This window comes from Muntiacus reevesi, chromosome 2 (genome assembly GCF_963930625.1).
Source record: "Muntiacus reevesi chromosome 2, mMunRee1.1, whole genome shotgun sequence".
Lineage (NCBI taxonomy): Eukaryota > Metazoa > Chordata > Mammalia > Artiodactyla > Cervidae > Muntiacus > Muntiacus reevesi.
The window spans coordinates 215,036,716-215,062,622 of record NC_089250.1 but is presented as its reverse complement, the minus strand read 5'-3'; the positions used below and the strand labels follow the sequence as shown (position 1 = coordinate 215,062,622).

Sequence of the window (25,907 nt, the reverse complement as noted above, 5' to 3'; positions counted from 1 at the left end):
GTGCAGGGCCGGGGACACCTGTACTTGTAGCCGGTTGTGTTATAGGAGAGGAGCCATCAGGGTGCCTGAATTTTACAATGAGCAGTCAGAGAGCAAGTCTGTCTCTGCCTTCCAAGGCTGTTCACGACATGAACATCCTTGAAAAATCCAGAACAAAGGCCGACAGTGCCTCTGCTCACCAGGTGTGCAGAAATGTGAGAGGCCCATGAGGAACTCCTGACGTCTTTCCCCAGGGCTCTGTGTTGACCCCTTGGCGGAGTGGCAGGTGGTGGTGGGTTAAGTCCTTGTTGATGGGCCATTTGAAGCCTAAGACTCGGCAGGGATAGTTGGGTAGACACATGCTGCTGATTTGTGCTGCACCGGGGGTACTTCCTGGGGTATCGAGGTTGCCTGCTGGACATTTTCTTGAAGTTGATTGCACTGACTTGTGGATTCATGTCTCATTTTGAGTTATGGGAGGGGACTGCTAGGAGAGGGAAACACTATGCTCACGAGGTTTCTCCCCTACAGAAAGAAATTTAAGTTAATCTAGTACATGTTTATTGGGCATTTACAGCACACAGGGAAATTGGGGACATAGAGGGGCAGAGGGCATTAATGACATCCTGGGTCCACACCCTCTGGAAGCATTCATCTGACAGGGAGGGGTCGTGGCACTGAGGGAGAGCAAGCCCTGCAAACGTGAGATGGGTAGCTAGGAGACAAGACTTGTGTGCCTACAGCTGGAGTTATATTACTTAATGTTGGATAACAAAGTACCTATGATTAGTGACTTAAAAGAACATTTATGATCTTGGTTTCTGTGGGTCAGGAATTTGGAAGTGGCTTAACTGAGGAGTTCTAGCTCATGGTTTTTCATCTTTGAGTCCAGATGTCAGCCAGGGCTTTGATCATCTGAAGGCTTGACTCGGGTTGGAGGATCTGCTCCCAGGGGAACAGATCCCAGGAGGATCTGCTCACTTGGATGTGGGTGGGGGATCCTGGTTTCTTGCCAAGTGTGCCTTTCTACTCACTGTTTGTGTCTTTTCACAAAATGGCAGCTGACTTCTCCCAGAGTGAATGATCCAAGAGAGCTGCACATCAGAGGCTGAAGTATCCTTTATGACCTGCCCTCCAAAGACATCATCATTTCTGCAATGTTCTGATTGCACAAGCCAGTACTACTCAACACCAGGAAACAGAGATCCCTGGTGACAATTTGGGAGGCTGGCTACCACAGGGCCAGCAGAGGGACTGCCAGCAGAGGGACTGGGACTGGAGAACAGAGCCCTCAATTTCCCTGTCTACTTTTTCTTTTATTTCTTTTAATTTTAAAGATAAAATATGCATAACATATTTCTTTAAGAAAATTAGAGATACCAAGGGAACATTTCATGCAAAGATAGGCACAATAAAGAACAAAAACAGCAAGGACCTAGCAGGAGCAGAAGAGATTAAGAAGAAGTGGCAAGAATACACAGAAGAACTGTACAGAAAAGCTCTTAATGACCCAGATAACCACAATGGTGTGGTCTCTCACCTAGAGCCAGACATCCTGGAGTGTGAAATCAAGTGGGCTAGTGGAGGTGATGGAATTCCAGCTAAGCTATTTCAAATCCTGAAAGATGATGCAGTGAAAGTGCTGCACTCAATATGCCGGCAAATTTGGAAAACTCAGCAGTGGCTGTAGGCCTGCTGGGTTTACATTCCAACCCCAAAGAAAGTTCAGATTACCATACAATTGCACTCATTCCAAATATTAGTAAGATTATGCTCAAAATCCCTCAAGCTAGGTTTCAGCAGTACGTGAACTGAGAATTTCCAAATGTTTAAGCTGGATTTAGAAAAGGCAGAGGAACCAGAGATCTGCTGAATCATAGAAAAAGCAAGGGAATTGCAAAAAACCTCGACTTCTGCTGCTTGGACTGCACTAAAACCTTTGACTGTGTGTATCACAACAAACTGTGGAATATTCTTAAAGAGATGGGAATACCAGACCCACCTAATCTGCCTCCTGAGAAACCTGTGTGCAGTACAAGAAGCAACAGTTAGAACTGGGCATGGAACAATGGGCAGGTTCAGAATTGAAAAAGGAGCACATCAAGGCTGTGTATTGTCACCCTGCTTGCTTACATGCAGAGGACATCATGAGGAATGCTCGGCTGGGTGATTCACAAGCTGGAATCAAGACTGCCGGGAGAAATATCAGTAACCTGATAGGCAGATGACACCACTTTAATGGCAGAAACTGAAAAGGAACTAAAGAGCCTCTTGATGAGGATGAAAAAGAGTGAAAAAGGCAGCTTAAAACTCAACATTCAAAAAGAGAAGATTATGGCATTCCAGTTCCATCACTTCATGGCAAATAAATGGGGAAAAAGTGAAAACTGTCAGATTTCATTTTCTTGGGCTCCACAATCACTGCAGATGGTGACTGCAGCCACAAAATTAAGACACTTGCTCCTTGGAAGAAAAACTATGACAAATCTAGACAGTGTATTAAAAAGCAGAAACATCACTTTGCTGACAAAGGTCCATATAGTCAAAGCTATGGCTTTTCCAGTAGTCGTGTATGGATGTGAGAGTTGGACCATAAAGAAGGCTGAACGCCAAAGAACATGCTTTCGAACTGTGTTGTTGGAGAAGACTCTTGAGAGTCCCTTGGACAACAAGGAGATCAAACCAGTCAATCCTAAAGGAAATCAACCCTGAATGTTCATTGGAAGGACTGATGCTGAAGCTGAAGCTCCAGTACTTTGGCCACCCATGGGAAGAGCCAACTTATTGAAAAAGACCCTGATGCTGGGAAAGATTGAGGGCAATAGAAGAAAGGGGTGACAGAGGATGAGATGGTTGTATACCATCACTGACTCGATGGACATGAGTTTGAGCAAACTCAGGAAGTTAGTGAAGGACAGGGAAGCCTGGCATGCTGCAGTCCATGGTGTTGCAAAGAGTTGTACACGACTTAGCAACTGAACAACAATGCATAACATACATTTTACCATTTGAACCTTTTTCAGTGTTTGGTTCATCCCTGTCTGGGGATTCCCAGGTGGTGCTAGTGGTAAAGAATCCACCTGCCAATGCAGGAGACTCAGGAGACCTGGTTTTGATCCCTGGGTCAAGGAAGATCCCTGGAGAAGGAAATGGCAACCCACTCCAGTATTTTTACCTGGAAAATTCCATGGACAGAGGAGTCTGGTGGGCTACAGTCCATGGGGTTGCAGAGTCAGACACGACTGAACACACACACACCATGCCCCCACCCCCGTCTACTTTTATTCCTGATCAGACTCTTAGCCTCTGCAGGGACTACTTTTGGAACCTCATCCTCAGGTTCCCCAGGTCTGCCTTGGAGGTGTTGCTGGTGCCCGCTTGGAACCCGGATGCCTCTGCTTCGCAGCGCTCTCCTGGCAGGGCACAGGGAAGCAGCAGGTGGCCATGCACTTGGTTTGCTCCTGGACTGGCTCCCATGTGATTACTACGTCTTCTCCATGTCACCTTCAGTGTGGAAGCCTCCTCAGCCCTTCCTCTAAGCTGAGGTTCACCTCTCTGAAAGAGGAGCTTGGGCATTGCTGAACTATGTTGATCTCTGCAAAAGCAAGATGCATTTTCTCCTGAGGTCTGTGGCAGTCAGCTCCCAAATGAAACTTATTTAATAAAGGAATTAGTTCTAATTGAATTCTCAAGATGGTATTATGGATTCATTTGAGGGGGAGTAGAAGGAGCAGTGGGCTCGAAGGTCGAGGCGAAGCTGTTTTCTGAGCATCCATGATGCACACTCTGAAAAACAGTGTTTCCAGAATGGCATTGTCGTTGTCCAGTGTTGTGGCTTCTTACACATTTTCTGTGAGGACTGCGTTCCGTCACAGGTGTAGGCCATGGCTTCTTGTGTCTGTGCTTTCCATTCCTGGAGTAGTGCCCCCCACCCCCAGCTGACGCCTTGGAGCAGTGTCAGATTTCTAATTGTAGGAGGCGCTAGTTGTTTAACGTCTCCTAGCCTGTGCCTTCCTCCTAGGAATCACTTACCTGCTCTTTGCTCTTAGTCCACGTGCATCCAGTGAAGGTGAGTCCACTCTGGGCTCACCCAACCAGTCCCTCTGGCCCTGGTGATTGGTCCCAATGAACATATGATCCAGGCCAGGCCAGTGAAACCAGGGACTCAGTTCTGGCACTTTTGTTGAGCTGATGGACCTGCTGCCTTCAGCTCACGATCACATGTGGCCACCTGTGCATCAGGCAGACCTGAGAGACAGCAGGAAGAGGCCGGGCCTTGTTCCTTCTGTGCTCTGGAGCCAGCTGTGGCCAGATCCAGCCCTCTATATTCCGTCTTGGCTTGAACCAGTTTGGATTGCCATATTTGGTCAACGTGATACACTTATACTTTTTAAAAATCAGGTGGGTCCACTTCTCCTACGTGGAACCTGATGCTTCAGGTACAGGTGCTGTGGAGGGTGGATTTCCTTAGTGTCTTGTGTATATCACATCATTTGAGTGGTCCAAGGGAGTCCTAAACTGGGCCTACTGCTGCTATGCATATATGGGACTTCCTGCCACCAGCCATGGGGAGAGGTCTCAGAATTGCAGACTTAGGCCAGTAGAAACAAGCCTGAGGTTTGTAGTCAGGCTGTCATAGCCTAGCATGTGACCTATCTGTGTCTCACAGTCTCTCTTGGTAAATAGGGAGAGTGGTCCTTGGCGGATTTGTTCTCTCTCTAGTCTTCAGCCTTCATTGCTTTCGTGCATGTCCTTCCCTCCTTTATCCTTCCCATCTTCTGGGATCTTCATCCAGCAGTTCTCTTTTCTTCCATCACTCTGGCTGTACCTGTTGATTCCCTTTTCCTCCTGTGCACAGATGGCAGGACCAAGGCCTCTCCCCAGCCTTGGTTGTGCCATCCTCTAGCTACTAATCTCTTTCCCTTGCCAGTTGTACCACTTCCTCTCATCTGATTCGCTCACGCCCATCTCAGTTTTCTCTGATAAAGGGAACCAGTTTGCCATATTGGAACTGGTGGAACTAGCGTACACAAAACCGTAGCACAGCACAATCAAGACAAGAGTGGCTTTGTGTCTGCCTGTGTATGGGTCTCTGGGGCACTGGACACTTGGAGCCCCTCATGAAACTCTCCAAGCCCTGAGTTCCACGACCTCATTCTCTGATGAGTTTTCTTCTACTTCTCTCCTGCGTACACTTCTCTACCTCATGGTCTCCTTTTTGTTCCTGTCTCTGTGGGTTTTGCCTTTAAGATGCAGTTCTTCCTCCACTATGGACTCTCTCCCGTGGCACTCTTGGTTTTAGTTACTAGCTCTGTGCACTTGCTCCTGGATATTTACTTTGGTCACAATCTCTCCTGTCACTTACAACTGTTGGGTAGATATCTGCAGTTGGATGTTCTACAGGAAACCTCAATTTCAAAGTGGCCAAAATGGACTTCTGCTTCTGCCCATGACAGAGAAAAAGGACTGGATTTATCACAAACAAAAAAAGAAAATACATGTAGTAACTGCCGTCAGCCATTGAATGAAAAGCAGCACAGGGCAGTGATCTAGGAAAGAAGGAAGACCAGTGAGGCGAGGCTGGAACGCCTGTGCTTCCTGCCAGGAGCAAGTCCAGGGAGAGGGGTCCACACAGAGCCCAGTGGTTTCCCTGAATTGAAAGACTGAGTGGAAGATTCATGGAGGTAAAGCAGGTAAAGTTTACAGGCAGAAGAATACCAGAGAAGAGATGGAGAGAGCATGATAGAGGGCCCTGGAAGTCTGCAGATTCTAGTCAAGTCTTGAGCAGTGTGTCAGTGTGAGGAAGGTACTTGAGGCCACTGGAAGAACCACCAGAAGAAGCAGGTAGAACAATCTTGGAATTGATACAGGCCTGTGTCCCCAGTGGCCAGAGTAGAAAAAGACTCTGGAATATTACTCAGCCGTTAAAAAGAATTCATTTGAATCAGTTCTAATGAGATGGATGAAACTGGAGCCCATTATACAGAGTGAAGTAAGCCAGAAAGATAAAGAACATTACAGTATACTAACACATATATACGGAATTTAGATAGATGGTGGTGATAACCCTATATGCAAAACAGAAAAAGAGACACAGAAGTACAGAACAGACTTTTGAACTCTGGGGGAGAACGTGAGGGTGGGATGTTTTGAAAGAACAGCATGTATATTATCTATGGTGAAACGGACCACCAGCCCAGGTGGGATACATGAGTCAGGTGCTCGGGCCTGGTGCACTGGGAGGACCCTGAGGAGTCGGGTGGGGAGGGAGGTGGGAGGGGGGATCGGGATGGGGAATACGTGTAACTATATGGCTGATTCATGTCAATGTATGACAAAACCCACTGAAATGTTGTAAAGTGATTGGCCTCCAACTAATAAAATAATATTAAAAAAAAAATAAATTAAAAAAAAAAAAAAAAAAAGAAAAAGACTCTGTATCCCACAGCATAGGTGGAATGAACACATTTCTTGAAAGATACAAATTACCAAAGCTTACTCAAAAAAAAAAAGTGGGTAACCTGAAGAGCCTTGTATCTATTAAATAAGTTTACAGTTAAAAACCTCCCCACAAAATAAACCTCTGTCCCTGATGGCTTTAGTGGGGTATTCTATTAATACCAATCATTTAAGGAAGAAATAATACCAATTATGTCCAAACTCTTCTAGAAAATTAAGATGAGGGGACACTTCCCAATTCAGTCTATCTTTAATTTCAAACCCAGAAAAAGACAATACAAGGGGACTGCAGATTATGATTTCTCATGAACATAGATTCAAAAATTCTTAACAAAATTTTAGCAAATTGGATCCTTTATATTTAGCAAAATATAAAGAATACATCATGACCAAGTTGGAGCTTATCTAAGGATTGCAAAGCAATTTAACATTTGAAAATAAATCAATGTGACTGTCCTTTAGTAGACTAAAAATGAAAGTCACATAATCATCTCAATAGATATAAAAATAATTTGATAAAATGAAACATCCATACATGATAAAAAATCTTCAGTCATAGATGTCATTTTCTCAACCTGATAATGGGTTTCTATGAAAATGCTTCTGCTAACATACTTCATGATGAAAGACAAAGTGCTTTCCCTGTAAGATCATTAACAAGGCAAGGAGATCTATTCTTCTTATTTCTACCCACTTTTACTCATTTTTATTCACTTCTAGCAGGTACATTGTATTTCTATATACTAGCAATAATCATAATTTAAAATAGTATGATTGGCATTAGCATTAAAATTTTGAAACATCTAGAGATAAGTTTGGGGGAAAAAAGCACAAATCCGTAAACCGAAACCTACAAAACACTGCTGAGAGAAATTAAGAGACCCACATAAATGAGGAGAGAAATATGTTCATGGATCAGAAGACTCAGTATGGTTAAATTTTTTTTTAAGGTTGATTGATTTATTTTTGGCTGTGCTGGGTCTTGCTGCTGCCTGCGGCCTCTCTCCAGTTGCAGTGAGTAGGGGCTGCTCTCTAGTGGTGAACGTGGACTTCTCATTGCGGTGGCTTCTCTGCAGAGCCCTAGGCACACGGACTTCAGCAGTTGCCTTGTATGGGCTCAGGAGTTGTGGCTCAAGGGCTGTAGAGGGCTGGCCCAGTAGTTGTGGCCTGTTAGTTATATGTGGGATCTACCTGGAGCAGTGATCAAACCCATGTCCCCTGCCTTGGCAGACAGATTCTTAGGTACTGGACCACCAGGGAAGCCCTCGTTAAGATGCTGATTCTCAGGTGGCTCTGTGGCGCAATGGATAGCGCATTGGACTTCTAAATATTTCACGCAAACGGAGACCAAAAGAAAGCAGGAGTCGCAATACTCATATCAGATAAAATAGACTTCCAAATAAAGGATGTAAAAAGAGACAAAGAAGGACACTACATAATGATCAAAGGATCAATCCAAGAAGAAGATATAACAATTATAAATATATATGCACCCAACATAGGAGCACCACAATATGTACGGCAAACACTAACGAGTATGAAAGAGGAAATTAATAGTAACACAATAATAGTGGGAGACTTTAATACCCCACTCACAACCATGGATAGATCAACTAAACAGAAAATCAACAAGGAAACACAAACCTTAAATGATACAATGGACCAGCTAGACCTAATTGATATCTATAGGACATTTCACCCCAAAACAATCAACTTCACCTTTTTCTCAAGTGCACACGGAACCTTCTCCAGAATAGATCACATCCTGGGCCATAAATCTGGTCTTGGAAAATTCAAAAAAATTGAAATCATTCCAGTCATCTTTTCTGACCACAGTGCAGTAAGATTAGATCTCAATTACAGGAAAAAAATTGTTAAAAATTCTAACATATGGAGGCTAAATAACACGCTTCTGAATAACCAACAAATCATAGAAGAAAACAAAAAAGAAATCAAAGTATGTATAGAAATAAATGAAAATGAAAACACAACAACCCAAAACCTATGGGACACTGTAAAAGCAGTGCTAAGGGGAAGGTTCATAGCATTACAGGCACACATCAAGAAACAAGAAAAAAGCCAAATAAATAACCTAACTCTACACCTAAAGCAATTAGAGAAGGAAGAAATGAAGAACCCCAGGGTTAGCAGAAGGAAAGAAATCTTAAAAATTAGGGCAGAAATAAATACGAAAGAAACTAAAGAGACCATAGCAAAAATCAACAAAGCTAAAAGCTGGTTTTTTGAAAAAATAAACAAAATTGACAAACCATTAGCAAGACTCATTAAGAAACAAAGAGAGAAGAACCAAATTAACAAAATAAGAAATGAAAAGGGTGAGATCACAACAGACAACACTGAAATACAAAGGATCATAAGAGACTACTACCAGCAGCTCTATGCCAATAAAATGGACAACTTGGATGAAATGGACAAATTCTTAGAAAAGTATAACTTTCCAAAACTGAACCAGGAAGAAATAGAAGATCTTAACAGAACCATCACAAGCAAGGAAATCGAAACTGTAATCAAAAATCTTCCAGGAAACAAAAGCCCAGGATCAGACGGCTTCACAGCTGAATTCTACCAAAAATTTAGAGAAGAGCTAACACCTATCTTACTCAAACTCTTCCAGAAAATTGCAGAAGAAGGTAAACTTCCAAACTCATTCTATGAGGCCACCATCACCCTAATTCCAAAACCAGACAAAGATGCCACAAAAAAAGAAAACTACAGGCCAATATCACTGATGAACATAGATGCAAAAATCCTTAACAAAATTCTAGCAAACAGAATCCAACAACATATTAAAAAAATCATACACCATGACCAAGTGGGCTTTATCCCAGGAATGCAAGGATTCTTTAATATCCGCAAATCAATCAACGTAATACACCACATTAACAAATTGAAAGATAAAAACCATATGATTATCTCAATAGATGCAGAGAAAGCCTTTGACAAAATTCAACACTCATTTATGATTAAAACTCTCCAGAAAGCAGGAATAGAAGGAACATACCTCAACATAATAAAAGCTATATATGACAAACCCACAGCAAGCATCACCCTCAATGGTGAAAAATTGAAAGCATTTCCTCTGAAATCAGGAACAAGACAAGGATGCCCACTCTCACCACTACTATTCAACATAGTGTTGGAAGTTTTGGCCACAGCAATCAGAGCAGAAAAAGACATAAAAGGAATCCAGATAGGAAAAGAAGAAGTGAAACTCTCGCTGTTTGCAGATGACATGATCCTCTACATAGAAAACCCTAAAGACTCTTCCAGAAAATTACTAGAGCTAATCAGTGAATATAGTAAAGTTGCAGGATATAAAATTAACACACAGAAATCCCTTGCATTCCTATACACTAACAATGAAAAAACAGAAAGAGAAATTAAGGAAACAATACCATTCACCATTGCAACAAAAAGAATAAAATACTTAGGAGTATATCTACCTAAAGAAACAAAAGACCTATACATAAAAAACTATAAAACACTGATGAAAGAAATCAAAGAGGACACAAACAGATGGAGAAACATACCGTGTTCATGGATTGGAAGAATCAATATTGTCAAAATGGCTATTCTACCCAAAGCAATCTATAGATTCAATGCAATCCCTATCAAGCTACCAACGGTATTTTTCACAGAACTAGAACAAATAATTTCACAATTTGTATGGAAATACAAAAAACCTCGAATAGCCAAAGTAATCTTGAGAAAGAAGAAAGGAACTGGAGGAATCAACCTGCCTGACTTCAGACTCTACTACAAAGCCACAGTCATCAAGACAGTATGGTACTGGCACAAAGACAGAAATATAGATCAATGGAACAGAATAGAAAGCCCAGAGATAAATCCACGAACCTATGGACACCTCATCTTTGACAAAGGAGGCAAGGATATACAATGGAAAAAAGACAATCTCTTTAACAAGTGGTGCTGGGAAAACTGGTCAACCACTTGTAAAAGAATGAAACTAGAACACTTTCTAACACCATACACAAAAATAAACTCAAAATGGATTAAAGATCTAAATGTAAGACCAGAAACTATAAAACTCCTAGAGGAGAACATAGGCAAAACACTCTCCGACATAAATCACAGCAAGATCTTCTATGACCCACCTCCCAGAATATTGGAAATAAAAGCAAAAATAAACAAATGGGACCTAATGAAAATTAAAAGCTTTTGCACAACAAAGGAAACTATAAGTAAGGTGAAAAGACAGCCCTCAGATTGGGAGAAAATAATAACAAATGAGGAAACAGACAAAGGATTAATCTCAAAAATATACAAGCAACTCCTGAAGCTCAATTCCAGAAAAATAAACGACCCAATCAAAAAATGGGCCAAAGAACTAAACAGACATTTCTCCAAAGAAGACATACAGATGGCTAACAAACACATGAAAAGATGCTCAACATCACTCATCATCAGAGAAATGCAAATCAAAACCACAATGAGGTACCATTACACGCCAGTCAGGATGGCTGCTATCCAAAAGTCTACAAGCAATAAATGCTGGAGAGGGTGTGGAGAAAAGGGAACCCTCTTACACTGTTGGTGGGAATGCAAACTAGTACAGCCACTATGGAAAACAGTGTGGAGATTTCTTAAAAAACTGGAAATAGAACTGCCATATGACCCAGCAATACCACTTCTAGGCATACACACTGAGGAATCCAGATCTGAAAGAGACACGTGCACCCCAATGTTCATCGCAGCACTGTTTATAATAGCCAGGACATGGAAGCAACCCAGATGCCCATCAACAGATGAATGGATAAGGAAGCTGTGGTACATATACACCATGGAATATTACTCAGCCGTTAAAAAGAATTCATTTGAATCAGTTCTAATGAGATGGATGAAACTGGAGCCCATTATACAGAGTGAAGTAAGCCAGAAAGATAAAGAACATTACAGTATACTAACACATATATACGGAATTTAGATAGATGGTGGCGATAACCCTATATGCAAAACAGAAAAAGAGACACAGAAGTACAGAACAGACTTTTGAACTCTGGGGGAGAACGTGAGGGTGGGATGTTTTGAAAGAACAGCATGTATACTATCTATGGTGAAACGGACCACCAGCCCAGGTGGGATGCATGAGTCAGGTGCTCTTGCCTGGTGCACTGGGAGGACCCTGAGGAGTCGGGTGGGGAGGGAGGTGGGAGGGGGGATCGGGATGGGGAATACGTGTAACTATATGGCTGATTCATGTCAATGTATGACAAAACCCACTGAAATGTTGTAAAGTGATTGGCCTCCAACTAATAAAATAATATTTAAAAAAAAAAAAAAAAAAAAAGATGCTGATTCTCTTTAACTTGATCCTATAGATTCAGCATAGTCAAAAATTCAGTCAAGATTCCAGAAACTTTTTTTTTAAGAAACTGACATGCTAGTTTTAGAATTTGTATGGAATTACAGAAGTCCTAAAATACCTAGAACACATTTTAAAAGAATGGACATATTTGGAGGACTTGCAGAGACTGGAAGGGGAGCAGATCCCTGACTGACTGTGCCCGGGGTTTTATGACCAGGCTGGACTTGGCAAACCTTCCAGCCACATCTCATGGTCAGGGTGGCGACACTTCATGTTACAGAGCCAGTGTTGGCACATTAATCCCCCAGGGTCACTTTCATCAACTGCATGCACCTATCTCTGAGCATTTGTCTGCTTTCTGCTTACAGATAGAACCCGCAACCTTTTGTGGGCTGCTCTTGGGTACCAGAGCCTCTCCCCGTGAATGTAGAGAATATTGTGTAAACATGACTGACTGCTATGGGAGAGGAAAGGACCAGTATCTTTGCCTTGAGGCAGGTCAGACTCCAAGATGTAATTTATACTTTCCATGGATCAGGCTTGGGACTTTCACCTGCAACCGCATCAGTCACATTCTGTTTGCCTTCTCCCCCCTCAACCCTGCTTCCTTCCACCCCGTTGCTAGCATCTTCAGCAGCATATTTTTAACAAATCAATTGCTCCCAAGAGAAGCAAGAACTAGTGAACACTTACTCAATCTCACAGCACCTTAATTATCCAGCTTTTTCTTTTGGACACTCAGGGGGCGGTTTCTCTTTGTGAAGAAACCTCCTCAGCTTGTCTCCATCCCTGAATGGCTCTGGTGACATGACTCTTCCCTCACTGGACTGGCTCTCCTGCAGACAGGAATTAAGCTACATTCATCTCTGCACCAGGTACACAGTGGACACTCTGTTCTTAAACTTTGCATCCCTTCATGAGGTTCTACTGCAAGGGTAGCATGAGGCACGACCCAAGGGATCTTTCTTCTCTGTCATCTCCCTGATGGAGGGCACTGAACTGTCCAATAAGACAGCGGGAAAGAGGTGCTGGCCTCTCGCTGCTGTCCTTAGGACAGTGTCCCCAAGGCTGGGCTTCGCATGAACAGTTAGATCATGCCCACATCCCCAGGCATTGCAGTTCCCGAATTACACTCTGTTGCTTTGCAGTTAAGCAATAATGCAATTAGAACTAATGCAGGAGAGATGATGATCTGTGGGGCCCGTTCATAAAAATGCTTCATCTAAATGTTGAGCTCAGTGCTTGGAAAGAATAAACAGACATATTTCTCTTTCTCCTTTTTTTTTTTCTTTTTACATAAAAAGGAATTTGTCTCAAAACAGTTGTGGGTTTTATGAGTCGTCACTTCTGTTCAGCCCGTGGCTCTCTACTGAGGTGTGTTGCGGTCGCTCGCGTATGGCGCCCACTTTGCTTGTCCCCACTGTGCAGTGGGGCTGCTTGTGCAGGCAGAGCCTGCCTCTCGCCACTTGTGCAATCCCTTCATTGTTTCGCTGCGCAGGGCCCGGGGACCTGGTGGCAGTTCCCTTGTACTTGCCACCTTCGTCCCTCTCCTGAGGCCAGTGAGGGGGTGCTGAGTCAGTGTAGAGGAGGGGCTGTCAAAGCATTGTGTCATCCCTGCAGCACAAGGCTTCCATGGCAGTGGCCCCAGGGTGGGATTCCCTGGCATGTCTTTGTCCAGATGGAGAAAGTCAGCCCTGGAGACTCCAGACTGATGTGGCTCCCTGGCTCCCCAGGCTGGTCTGATGAGCACAGTGCCGGCAGCCCAACGAGCGCTTCGCAAGCAGCATGTCCTACACTGTGAGACAGTGACCTGCCTTTATTATCGGTTGTGATAGTCTTCCCTATTTGAAATGGATTTTTCCCCTGATGTTATTGCTTACTAAAGTTAGTTACCCACATTGTTTTGTATTCAGTTGAGTCATGTGAAATTGCTAATATTTGACTGTTCTGAACTATAAAAATGGCAAATTTGCTGTTATTTTATCATTTGATCAATAAGAACAGCAATTTTGGATAATTCAATCTAGCAATTTTACTAATGCTTGGGAAACTAAACATCTGGGACCCTGTGATATAGTTGGAAAGAATTTCATGCCAAGATTGGGTGGGTTTAGGGTTGAATTTGGGTTTCCCTGTTAGCTCAGTTGGTAAAGAATGCTCCTGCAATGCAGGAGACTTGAGTTCGATCCCTATGTTGGGAAGATCCCCTGGAGAAGGGAAAGGCTACCCACTCCAGTATTCTGGCCTAGGGAATTCCAAGGACTGTATAGTCCATAGGGTTGCAGAGTCAGAACAGGCTGAACGACTTTCACGTTCACTTTCAGAGTTGAATTTGGTTTTTACTTCTTCCACCAACCCTGATAACTCCCTTGTGTGGATGAGTCTCTGGAGTGGAACTCACAATTCATGTCCTTCCCGTTTCACAGGTCACATGCCTTTTAAATGGTAAAGTACCTTGTGCATGTGGGCTAATAACCTGCAGCTGGGAAGATTCTTATGCATTATGATCAAACTCTTGGCTTGGACTTTCTGGGAGCAAAGTGTGCCTTCTTTAAACTCCAATTTTTATCTGTTTGGGATGAAGACGCTTGGGGCCCAGCTCTGGGGACTGGTCACGGTTGTCTTCAAGAGGCTAAATCCTGTATCTGATAGGATGGCATCTTATTCAAAAGTCAGAAGAGTTGAGTTAAAAGTGCAAAAATCAATCAGTTGCATTGTCTCCAGAAGGTTATGCAAACAATTTGGATCTTTTTAAAAAAAGAAATTGATTTTAAAAATAAAAACCTCAATCAATTAAGTTTCCCTTCTCAGGGTGGCTTAGAGACCATGTTATTTATAAAATGCTTTGAAATTCTCAGTGAGAATAATATTAAAGAGGAAAAAAGTATCACTCTTTGAGAATTTCTAACTTTTAAACCTCATAAAGTGACTTTACTCAACATTCTATCTATGAAAAATCTCTACTAACTATATTCTTGTAAAGGGCCTGATACAGTGGTAAGTGATATTCCTGTTACAGACTTGGAGGAATTTAAGCATTCTCATATGACTTTAAGACCTCCAAGACAGTGCAATTCAGTCTAGTCAGCCTTTGGAAATTGTGGACGTTGTTGGTTCCCTGCCTATATTCTGTTACCTGTCTCACTTTTGTGTCTGTGAGCCCTGCTTCCGATAGACAGCACCTTCATCTCTTTCTCAGAGGACTCCTTTGTCACTGGACACCATAAGCCAAGGGCTTCCCAGGTGGCTCAGTGGTAAAGAATCTGCCTGCCAAAGCAGACGATGCGGGTTTGATCCCTGGGTTAGGAAGGTTCCCCTGGAGAAGGGAATGGCAACCCACTCTAGTATTCTTGCCTGGAGAATCCCAAGAACAGAGGAGCTGGGTGGGCTGTAGTCCATTGGGCTGCAAACAGTCAGACATGGCTGAGTAACTGAGCGTGCGCTCACCCAGACACCGTAAGCCGGAAGAGCCAGGGAGTTGGCAGTTCCAGGTGAGTTCTCAAGAGTGACAGGACTTGCCATCTAAAAGCCACAGCTCCCTCATTCCTTGGTGGGGTAACTCTCAGGTGTGTTTCACTGTCTTGCAGAGTTCCACATCCCCATCATGGTAACTAGGCTGATACATACCCTTTACTGGCTGCCTGCCTTCCCTGTTTCACTTTCCCTGTCCACTAGAGATATTTCATGATCTTCCAAACATCTTCATCCCAGTAGCTGCATCTGGAGTGACTAAAACTAAGACATTGAGTAATATGGGGATGGTGTCTTTGTGGGCCCACCATTTAGCCAGAAATACAGGATTATCCATGACAGGCTACTCCTCGGGCATGTTGGATAGCAGCTTATGTAATACTGTGTATAATAATTGCAATTATAAGAACGTACACGTTGTCCCCAGAGATCTAGTTGCTGTAGCCAAATTGTAATGTGCTTGCCTTCTGGAGCAGTCCCTCAGCTTTGCTTTCAGGAGTGTTGTTCTCCCACCCTCAGCCTCAGCTCCAGTAAGAGGCTTGTGACTCATGTTGGCCAATGAAAGTGCCACATCTCCCTGGCTACTGTGATTGGCTCCTGGTTTGGTGCATAACCCAACCCAGACCAGTGAGAGGTCTTTTCCTGAAGTTTTAAGGAGAGAGGTAGTCTCTTTGCACAGGTTGCTAAACTAGTGGGGTACAGGCTGGAGAGGGGCCTGCCTCGGACACCTGTGAGCCCCAAGGAGACAGCACTGGGAGCTGGAGCAGAACAGGGCCTGGTAGTGGTCTTGTCTGTGCTTCTCATCCCATGAGTACTCTCCCAGAGCTGTTTTTCTGTCACTTGGGATTGAACCAGTCCTGACCAAGAGGGTTTCTCTGGGGGAGTACAGGGTTCTCTTCTCAGAAATTGCTTCCTTAATGGAGGTCTAGGTGACTCCTGGGTGTGGTTACTAACAAGAAAACTTCCGGCTCTGGTGCCAGGCCTACAAAAGACTGAAGTCTGTGAAGACTTCAGGCTTGTTCTGGGTCCTGATGCTGGGTGTTTTGGATGTGTTGGGAAACTTGCCATTGGTGGCTTTTTCTCGAATAGAGGTATGTAGTGTTTGGATGAAAGGGTTGGGTACAGAGACAGTGTGAGATGCTGAGTAGTAAGCGCTGAGGCCGCACTGTTCCTGCAGCCCCATCCGTGGAGCCTGGCGCCCGCTGGGCCTCCCCAGCCCCCGGGGGCCTCACAAGCTCCGTCACAGTCAACTGGTCGCCTCTCCACTGAGACTGTGTTGCCGCCCTAAATGGGCACCCTCCACAGCCAATGGTGGTTTGACCATCTCCCAACTGGCTGTTAAGAGGGGAAGAGCTGTGAGGGGCGCGTGAACACAGCTGAGAAGAGCAGTTGAAGTGGGAGCAGCTTGGACTGGTCATCACTGAGGCTACAGACGGGGCAGGGTGGGACTGGCGTGGATGGGGACGAGGGGGCTGAGAGCCACCCCAGGGACTGGGAGACAGGACCGCTGAGGCCGCTGGTGTGACTGCACCACAAGTGCTACGTTGCCAAAATGTAAAACCGCTACTTCTAATTGATCAGGGATACTCCCATCATGGTCCTTGACAGACGATGGTGTAAGCTCTAGGCTGGGGTCAGGGTCTGAGCTGATCTGCTTTGATCACTACTTGGTAAAAGTCATTACTTGACTGTAAGTTTAATGATTTGGTTTGTAGGCTGAGTTAAATGTCCCTGTGTAAAAAAAAACACCCATCAAAATGTCATTGACAGCTCATTCCTATCATATTTCGACAGCAAGAAGTCATCTTCCTTTCTGTCTTTGCTGCTTAGCAAAGAGGTTTCTGTTGTTGGGGGTGGGGAGGGTGGGTCCTTACTCAGTGAGACTGAAGAGGGATGAGTATGTCCTCTTTGGCTATGAACAGTATGGACTGTACACTCACATCAGCCCCACCTGTACCCCAGACCTGCATTTTATCAGGAATCTCCAGTGGCTCATGGCACAGATATAATGGATTCATTGTAATATCTTACCAGATCACAGTGATAACCTGTTCCCTCGCCAGGAGAATGGAGTGGGGCTTGCAGTCCTGTTGGATGCTTTGACCCCGGCTCCACGTCATGTTTGTTTGAATTAAGGCTGGTTATCTGACCTAAGACTGGCCAATCAGAGCCCTTCTCTTGGGAATTTGGAACAGGACTCACGTGTGTGTGTGTGTGTGTACTGGGGTGGGTGTACACCTTCTTCTTGGGCAACTGATGTATAACAGGTCTACTTGGGAATGGATCACAGCTCACCAGCTGCAGGGCCCTGAGCAAAGGGGGCCAGTCGGCAGACAGAAGACAGAAGCAGATGTGTTTGACAGCGCGTCGCTTGCCTGTACGCTGCGAAGCAGGCAGAATGCCTTCCAGAATGGTCTGCCTGAGGATCATGAAGCGGGGGCATTCGCCCATGGGATCCTCCAAGGCACTGTCCATCCTCAGTGTGCTTCTGCTGTGTCTGTTCTTGATGGAACAGGCTCCACCGCTTAGAGGAAACCCTGGTAAAAAAGCAGAGAACACAGGCTCCACCTTGAGGAGGGGCCTCAGTCCTTGTCTGGAAGCATCCACCATAGCACTGTGAAGTCAGAGAGGGCTGAAAGACCTGTGTGGCCCAGAAAGTACCTCCACGGTCAGGACACACCGACAGTCACATCTGCACCCTCACAACTCCATGCCTAAATAACTCAGGAGCAGGAACTCCTGTCCGACTCTGCGACCCCATGGACTGCAGCATGCCAGGCTTCCCTGTCCATCACCATCTCCTGGAGCTTGCTCAAGTTCATGTCCATCGAGTCGGGATGATGCCATCCAGCCATCTCATCCTGTCACCCCCTTCTCCTCCTGCCCTCAGTCCTTCCCAGCATCAGGGTCTTTTCCATTGGGTCGGCTCTTCGCATCAGGTGACCAAAGTATTGGAGCTTTAGCATCACAGCATCAGTCCTTCCAATGATTATGGAAGGTTGATTTCCTTAAGGCTTGACTGGTTTGATCTCCTTGCAGTCCAAGTGACTCTCAAGAGTCTTCTCCAACACCATGGTTCAAAAGCATCAATTCTTTGGTGCTCATCTTCTTTATGGTCCAAGTCTTACATCCATACACGACTACTGGAAAAACCATAGCTTTAACTATACAGACCTTTGTTAGTGAAGTGATGTCTCTGCTTTGCAATATGCTGTGTAGGTTTGTCATAGTTTTTCTTCCAAGGATCAAGCATCTTTTAATTTCATGGCTGCAGTCACCATCCACAGTGATTTTGGAGCCCAAGAAAATAAAATCTGTCACTGTTTCCACTTTTCCCTCATCTATTTGCCATAAAGTGATGGGACCAGATGCCATCATCTTAGTTTTTTGAATGTTGAGTTTTAAGCCAGCTCTTTCACCCTCATCAAGCTCTTTAGTGCTTCTTCACTTTCTGCTTTTAGAGTGGTATCATCTGCATATCTGAGGTTGTTGATATTTCTCCTGGCAATCTTGATTCCAACTTGTGCTTCATCCAGCCCAGCATTTCACATGATGTCCTCTGCATATAAGTTAAATAAGCAGGGTGACAATATACAGCCTTGTTGTACTCCTTTCCCAATTTTGAACCAGTCCATTGTTCCATGTCCAGTTGTAACTGAACGGAACATAGTAGATGCCCCAAATTGGCATGGCTGAAATTATCACTTCAAGTGGCATTTACAAATAATCTTCCAGTGAAATTTCCCTTTTAATCTTTACCAACAGTATAAATGGGGAAATTGAGAACTTATTTATAGTAATAATCAAGGACAGAAATCTCTGAACTTTCTCCCTGGTTTTATGGACTTCTATGATTTCTATTTTAGAGAAAATGCACACGATAGTATGCCAAGCACCATGCAGCTCTTTAATAAATAAAAACCAATTGCTGAAATATTTCCTGCCTGATAAATTATTTTCTTAGTTCCTGTCTCATGAAATTTAGGAGAGAAATGGCAAATTTCTCATTTATTTGACTGATTTTAGTTTTCTACAGTCAACAAATGCATCCTCTGGACTTGGATCTGCCTATTCATTTGCAAAACCTCCACGTGCCTCGTGTTTCTGTTGTCCCAGGTGAGTCTCTGTGGCCCGCTCTGGCAAGGCTAAGAGAAGAGCTGAAGTTTCTTCAGTCTTATTTGACTGGAGTTTTCCTTGTTATTTTTGATTTGTGATGTGGTTGACTTCCCCCACGCCTGTCTCTGTCATGACAGGCGCCCTCTGATTCACACAGTGCAGCGGTCTCTCCCTGTGGCTGACCAGCTCTGTGCTGGCTGCCTGTTACAGCCCGTCAAGAGCTGGCTCTGCATTCCCGAGTGGGCTCCGAGACTCCCACAGCACTGCCTTTTGCTCAGACAGCCTGAGACTCGCTGGTTCTTGTTTCCGTGTCTCAGCACACCTTGACGAGATGTAATAAGGCCTCTGCTTCTGTGACAGCTATTCATGAAAAAGCACTGAAAAGTGAAAGCGTTAGTCGCTTAGTCCTGTCTAACTCTTTGTGACCCCACAGACTGTAGCCCACCAGGCTCCTCTGTCCATGGGATTTCCCAGGCACGAATAAGGGAATGGGTTGCCGTTTCCTTCTCCAGGAGATCTTCCCAACCCAGGGACTGAACTCAAGTCTCCTGCGTTGGCAGTTGATGACTTTACCACTGAGCCAGCAGGGAAGCCCCACTGGGAAGTTCCGTGTTTATAATTGAATCTTCCTTTGTGTATGTGTGTTTGTATGAGTGAAATGGTCTTTTCTTTAATTAAAAATATTTTGTAAGTGTTCAACACAGAAAAATTGAACCTCACAGCCAGGCGTAAACACCATACTACCCACCACTGGAGACACAAACTTTTAGCACCTTGATGTATAAGCTTCGAAAACTTAACTTCTACTTGTATGCTTCACTTTCTCTGTATAATGAAGTTGGAATTCAAGTCCTATTTTAAACGTGCAACAGGAGCCTGCTACTTAAAGGGATTCTAAAGTGATTCCTTTTGGGATGTGACTAATTCCCCTGGGATTTATTTGTGCTACTGGATCAGGCAAAATTTGGAAATCATAAACTGTTTATGGTTGGGAGTCTGGGTGTCTGACAAGTTTTTGAAAATTTCTGTCTTTATCTCTGCCTCCACATCCATCCATCCTTCCATCATTCATTTGCTTATTTTTCCTAACTGAGTGTTGAGAGATTAACGTAAAGAGACAGGCAGGGAAGCCAGGGCTGACTTGATGGAGTGCCCTCTGCAGGGAGCCTCACGCGCTCGGTGCCACATATTTATGGCGTGCCCCAAGGACTGGATTACATGGCAAAAGATTAACATCCCTGCGTACAAATTAAAAATGTTCTATTATTTGCAGCATGGAGCGGACTAGCTGAAGATGAGCATCTTCTCTTTGAACAATGTAATTGAATGTCTCTCAGCCTGAACCCTTTGTTGTATTGATTTGAATTAATAATTTGTACATTTGTAATCTCCTGGCTTCCCCAGTCCAGAACTGCCCCACACATCACAACACTGTGACTGCCTCCTCCCCAGCCATCACCTCTAGTCTGGAAGCCTTGATGGTTCTACGGACAATTAATCAGTCAAATGGAATCAGTTTTTTCTGATAAAGGAGAGCCGTCCATGTAAAACTGACATTCCATTTTATGGGAATTAACATTCTGAAAAGTGACTGTGATCTGCCTTAGTTTAAAGCACCATTTCCTTAGGGCCAGTTTGGAGAAGCTATGGGACATGGTGGTGGTGGGATCGTATTTTTACCATGAACTGCTTGGGGCTGGGTCAGTGGAGGGAGCCAGAATAATAATACCAAGCCTTTTGGTGTTTAAGGGGCAGGAATCTGTTTGCTGCTGCAAAGCGTATTAGTCAGCTATGTGAAGTATGTTGGTAGATTTTGTTGTAGACACACAGCAGACCTTTCAAAGCAAAATGGAAAATTTTGTATACTATAATTTACTTAAAAAAAAAGGGACAGAAAAAATAGCATTTGCGAGGAAAGGAAACTCAGGGTATCTGCAATCCAATGTAACTTCTTTCATGTGTACTTAAATAAAAAACTGGATACATGTTATTTGAAAACATAAGTTACTTGCTTTGGGAATGGGTTTCTGGTGAACCCTGAATCTTGTCTTGCTTCAGTCTCTTTGAGGAGCATTCTAGATGGCTGCCTTCTGGCCCTGTAAGGGACCACAGCTGTCAGAGGCTGCAGAGGGGAGAGGAGGGTTGGAGACCGAGGACCTCCTGGGTGCACGCTCATTTGCCTGCAGGTGCTCGCAGACTGTATCTGTATGCCGCAGGCTGGGTGAGGTGACAGGGAGTGGTAGACCTTGTAGGGAAGTGGGGAGACTGTTCTCTTGTGGGAGACAGCCAGTGCCTGGCACCCACATTCACCGTGTGGGAATTTGGGCCACATACTACAATTTTTTCCAGGGGAAGCCAGAAATGTGAGTTTTACACGAGAGTTCCCAATGTTGTGAAGTAATAGGCCAAACAGACATCCTTGTGTGGCCCACAAACTGCCACTTTGTGACCTCTGGGTGGGAGACTGAATGAGACATGCATTGTCTTGGGGCTGTGGAAAGAGAATGTTATTTTGCTTTTGGTTTTAATATAAATTCCTGATAGTTCGCAGTTTTTTTTGCTTCTTTTGTTTTTAATTTCATCTGCACAAAATTGATTAATCATTGTCCTTATTTATGATAGGCTCTCATCATTGGTTTATGTATGGCTTCATTCATTCATTTATTGAAAATAATACCAACCCCACCACTCAATTCGAAAACTGATTGTGGTAATTACCTACATCCACCTGTGGGCTCCTTTCTCCCCTACCCCCCTTTCCTGGCTCCTTCCACCAAGTAATCCATATTTATCACTCCCTTACTTTCCTTTTTAGATAATTTTATCTCATCTTGTGTGTTTTTAAGAGTCCATCCATCCATCCATCCATCTATTGGTTTTAGTTGGATTTTAACTTTATAAAAAGAGTTATAGCGATACTATTTGTAGTTTTGGGGAACTTACTTTTTTCAGCTAACAGATGCTGAGATGTAGTTCATTCACTTTGGCTCGTGTGTAATATGCTATCAGCATGTTCCACAGCAGATTCAGTCGTTGTCCTGTCTGTGGCGACTTGCCTGTTTCCAGGTTATGTGAATGGTGCTGCCGTGTACTTTTGTTTATAAGCTCGAGCTTTTGCCACTTAGAAGTGGAACTCCTGGGTCAAAAGGTATGTATGTGAATGTTCGATTTTAAGAATTAGTGCCAAAGTGTTTTCCAGTGACATTAGGCCAATTTATCCTCCTGCAATTAGGTGGCTCAGTGGTACAAGAATCTGCCTACAATGCAGGAGATATAGGTTCAATCCCTAGGTCGGCAAGATCCCCTGGAGAAAGAAATGACCATCCACTCCAGTACTCTTGCCTGGGAAATCCCATAGACAGAAGAGCCTGGCGGGCTACAGTCTGTGGGGTCGCTAAGAGCTGGACACGGCTGACACAGCTGAGCATGCACACATGCAGTTGAGTGGGTATAATCGTGGCTTTGATTTACAGTACTCATCACTTTGAGGCTGAATACTAGACGACAGAGGATGAAATGGCTGGATGGCATCACTGACTCGATGGACATGAGTTTGAGTAAACTCTGGGAGTTGGTGATGGACAGGGAGGCCTGGCGTGCTGCGATTCATGGGGTCACAATGAGTCGGACACAACTGAGTGACTGAACTGAACTGACCTTTTATATATTTTCTGGACATATTTTCTCTTCCATGATATGGTGGTTCATGTCTCTTGTCTAATTTCCCATTGTATTATTTGTGGTTTTCCTACTGATTTCTAGGAGTTGTTTATACATACTTGATTCTAATCCTTTGTTAGTTGTCTTTTATGAATTCTTTCCACTTTCTTTATGGTGGTTTTTGATAAATGCTCTTAATTATAATGAAGTCAAAATTATCCATCTTTTCTTTTATAGTGACCACTTTTGGTGTCTTATTTAAGAAATCCTCCCTGATTCCAAAATCTAAAAGATATCTATATTTGCTAAGAGTACTACTTATCACTTATTACCACTTACTTATCACTTACTATAATCACTTATTATATATTAAAAATTATTACTTATCAGTTCTCCCTTAAAAAAATCAGATGCAGGGAGAAAATCTGATTTCTGTTGTATTTTTATTAGTTGCTGGCAGATTAGACTTCATGTGAAATCATGTTTTCTGACTTGAAATGTATTTTTAGTGCTCCATGGGTCTTTGTCATTTAAAAGAGGTCACTGCCAATGTTGTTTCCAGACTTTAGCTCATGTGGTGTCTGCAGCCACAAAATAGGGCGGGTCCTTCCTAAAGGACATGGGTTTTCCATGCATTCTAGGGTTCCTGGAGCCCCAAGGAGGAGATAAGATCTCCTCCAGGCTGAGGAGGACAGGGGCTCTTTGGGCCAGCAGCATCACTGTGTGGGTTGGTTGAATCGGCGCCCTGTCCCTCTGCGTCCTTTCCTGCCCCCACCTGGGAGAGAGTGTTAAGAGCGGCAGATTGCTAAGCAGACATGTGCACGGGAGCAGAGGACCGGGCCTCCCGCCACTTGTTATCCGGGGAGTGAAGGGGTTGCACCCTCTGAACCCTGACGGAATGGATGCTGATGTCTGATGGAGAGAGGGGCCTCTATGGGAAAGCAAGGCACAAATGGGTGAGAACGGGTGCCCCTGCCCTTGGGAGAAGCCCCTGAGCCACAAGCGCAGCTCCAGATGGCGCCATCTGGTGTAGTCCAACCAAGGCCAGTCTTGAATCAATCAGACAGAGCACTCTTTTCTGACTCAGGGCGGTAACTAAGACTGGGGTTGAGATAGAAACAAAACTGGGAGTGCGCTGACCCCGGTCACTTCCCCTCCCATCAGACTCAGGAGTTCCTGTCCTTCCCCCAGGCTGTGCTCCAAGAGGCTGCCTGAGGGCCAGGTGGACCATCAGCATGGGGTGCCAGTGCCTTATCACAGCTGGGGTGCAGGAGCTGCTCCCCACATATCTGGCCCCCTCCCCTGCCCAGAGCTCTCCCCCTCTCGCTCCATCTCTGGCTGGGGTGCAGTTTGCCCACCATCATCTCCCTCCTCTTCCCTCCCGCCTCTGCGCCCTCATTTTGGTGTTGGTCGCTATGCTGACCGTCCCTTCCCCAGTCCCTCCCAAGCAGAGCAGGTAGTTGTCACAGGCTGGGGCCAGAGCTCCTGAATCAGCCACAGTGTGTTCTTCCCAAATTGAAATAAGTTGTCTTGTCCTTGGACCCCTGTCTGCCCGGGGCTGGGACCAAAATCGAAAGGAAAAGGTGGTTTGGGCTGAGTCCAGCCCCACGTTTTCTCTTTTTGGTGGGTGCTCAGCCCTCCCACTTTGTATGCAGCCCATAATATTCAATGCAAACGACTCATTCTTGGTCCTTGTCTAGGAGGGTGGCATAAAGGACCCCAGAGAGCATGCACCCGGATCCCATCAGCCTGCTTAGTGGGTCTGCAGGGGCTGACTCCCCGTCCTCCTGTGAGTCCAGAGCACTGACCAGCAGGGAGGCTGGCTGACGGGGTCCCAGGGTCAGAGGGGTTTGCTGCTGCCACCTGTGGACCCTGATCCCTCCATTCCTTCCATTGTCATCTATTGCTGGGGAGGCAGTGAAGCTCCCACTTTAGAGAAATTGCTAAGGTTCATATGTGACTTCCTTCCCAGGAGAACACGATCTCCAGGGAGAGACTTAAGGGCTTGTTCCTCTGGGTGCAAGGCGCTGCCTCAGTGCTGAAAAGGGGCAGCCCATGGGAGCAGTTCCCCAAGCACACCTGCCTCCTCTTCCCCACACGCACCCCACATGCAGGGCCAATCACTTCCGGGCAGGGATCTGGCTGACTGCACGTGTGCAGAGTGGTCTGGTTTTGGTGATGGGAGATGGCCTGGCTCCTGGCCCCTAGAGTGATCTGGCACAACATCAGCCCCTCACTGACACATTGTTTCCATTCAGCCCAGCATCCAGAAAGTCTGTTTTTCTTTTCAAGCACAGAGGCCTGTATTTAACATGACAGCCCAGTGCAGTATTGAGTTAACTATAAACACTGATGATCCTTCTGGACCGAATCACTATCCACCAGACAAAATGATTAAACTTACAACTCGATTGGTGCTGATCAACATAAATGAAATGTGAAACAGCTTAATGCAGCCACTAAAAACAGCTGGCTCCAGGTCTTCTCATAGGTATCCCAGGATGTCAGCTCCACACTGGGGCTCTCTGCACACGTGGGACTGTCTAAAAAAACTTTTACTTTCTCTTTCCTCTCAAATAAATATGGCAGCACCTTGCTAAATTAGTAGGGATAGGCTGGATTATGCTGCAATAACAAACAACTCCAAAGCTCAGGGGCCTGAAACGGCAAAGGCCAGTCCCTCATCGTGCTGCATTTCCAGAGCTGGTCTGCAGAGGGAGCTCTGCCCATCATAAAAAGTCGGGACCTAGGCTGGCAGAGTGTTTATTATCTTGAAAGCCGCCAGTTGTCCTATGGGGGAAAGGAATGCTTCTTGCATTAGTGATCCAGTGTCTGGGACTGGAAATCATATATGCCCCTCTGTTCTCAACTCAGT

The 25,907-nt window shown here is 44.7% G+C and overlaps 1 long non-coding RNA gene across 1 annotated transcript in view; it reads left to right on the top strand.

The window, feature by feature from the left end:
- LOC136158604 (uncharacterized) overlaps positions 1-3,630 on the top strand; it is a 50,004-nt gene extending 46,374 nt beyond the window's left edge. Inside the window, exon 5 of the long non-coding RNA XR_010661360.1 lies at positions 1,041-3,630. This is a non-coding gene — a long non-coding RNA (uncharacterized lncRNA). The remainder of the gene's footprint in view (positions 1-1,040) is intronic.
- Positions 3,631-25,907: the final 22,277 nt, after the last annotated feature.